The following is a 1826-nucleotide window of genomic DNA, read 5'->3' as shown; positions in this document are numbered from 1 at the left end:
TGTTCAGTAATAGGATTTAAGTAACTGCAGTCACTGTCAGACTTTTTTCACTGTTCAGTAATAGGATTTAAGTAACTGCAGTCACTGTCAGACTTTTTTCACTGTTCAGTAATAGGATTTAAGTAACTGCAGTCACTGTCAGACCTTTTATTTCACTGTTCAGTAATAGGATTTAAGTAACTGCAGTCACTGTCAGACTTTTTTTTCACTGTTCAGTAATAAAATTTAAGTAACTGCAGTCAATGTCAGACTTTTTTTCACTGTTCAGTGTTCATCATTTCTCTTAATATCGTAAAAAAAATAAGCTTGATTGCTCGTAAAATAGAAAATAGGGAACGTTGATATGTATTATCAATTAAGGGGAAGCATTCTTCTTAATAAAAAGTATTATGTCACTGTTTGAATGTATTATGGCTGAAAACCTTTCTTCTAAATCAAAAATAAAATGAAAACTTAGTTTATGTTGGTTTGCTAGATTTTTACTGCAGTGATCGTTTTGTTACCCAATAATTACAATATATTTCACAAATCCCTCTTTGTAAGTGCACTAAAATACAAAGATATCATTAATCTTTGTAAGTGCACTAAAATACAAAGATATCATTAATCTTTGTAAGTGCACTAAAATACAAAGATATCATTAATCTTTGTAAGTGCACTAAAATACAAAGATATCATTAATCTTTGGAAGTGCACTAAAATACAAAGAAATCATTACTCTTTGGAAGTGCACTAAAATACAAAGATATCATTACTCTTTGTAAGTGCACTAAAGTACAAAGATATCATTAATCTTTGGAAGTGCACTAAAATACAAAGATATCATTACTCTTTGGAAGTGCACTAAAATACAAAGAGATATGTGAAAAAACAAAATCTCGCCGACAGAGAAATCCAGCGAAACTATAATTAAACTGTCTTTATTCGCTTAATTAGCATCCACTTTTTTTTGTTCTTTTTTTGACGGGGTGAATTTATAAGCTATATCCTATTGAGAAGCACCTTCTTTTCCCGAACGCAGCATTTTCCGAAGTGTGAAATATAGAACATTCTCTTAGAGGTGCATTACTTAGTGTAACAAAACACAAGATATGAAGACTCTTTCGTGGTTTATCGTTTACTTTCTGAGTAATAAATGAATGAAAGGTTTTAGTCAGGGGAAAATAGGATGCGGCCTGGTGAAAGTTAAAGTGGGTCTAATGCTACTTAATCATTAAACTTTCAAGTTTTTCGCGTGACTGGCGTGTCAAACTACTCAACTACAGCCTTACGAGTGTTTGTAACGGAAACACGGAAGTTACAGAAAGTTCGTGAGCGTGCGACTGATAAATATAAGACTCATCTGCTAGTCTGGTACAAAGTGTTACTGGCTTTACTGTTCAGTCGAAACTACCTTTCTCGGTATCTTACGTGATCACTCGCGTCGTCAAGAAAAACTGCAAAATCAGGAAGTTTTTAGAAAACTCGAGGGGGACACGTGTAATTATAATTTATCAACTCGACCCATATTATTGCATCTGTTCATATAGTTAACATTTAAATTTGAGTTTTACACATATTCCGTCTTTTATTTTTAGTAAACAGCTCTAGCGTTTAAGCACCGGACATTATAAGATTTTTTATATCACCAGAGAGAATAACAAAAAGAAATATTAGGATATTTTGAAAATCTCAGACTCTTGTTCAAGAATGGACGCCCGGCATGGGCAGGTGGTTAGGGCGTTCGACTCGCAATCTGCGGGTCGCGAGTTCGAATCCCCGTCACGCCAAACATGCTCACCCTTTCAGCCGGGGGGGGGACGTTACATTGTGACGGGCAATCCCGC

This window comes from Limulus polyphemus, unplaced genomic scaffold (genome assembly GCF_000517525.1).
Source record: "Limulus polyphemus unplaced genomic scaffold, Limulus_polyphemus-2.1.2 Scaffold107, whole genome shotgun sequence".
In the NCBI taxonomy this organism is placed as follows: Eukaryota; Metazoa; Arthropoda; class Merostomata; order Xiphosura; family Limulidae; genus Limulus; species Limulus polyphemus.
Note: the sequence above shows the minus strand (reverse complement) of the source record.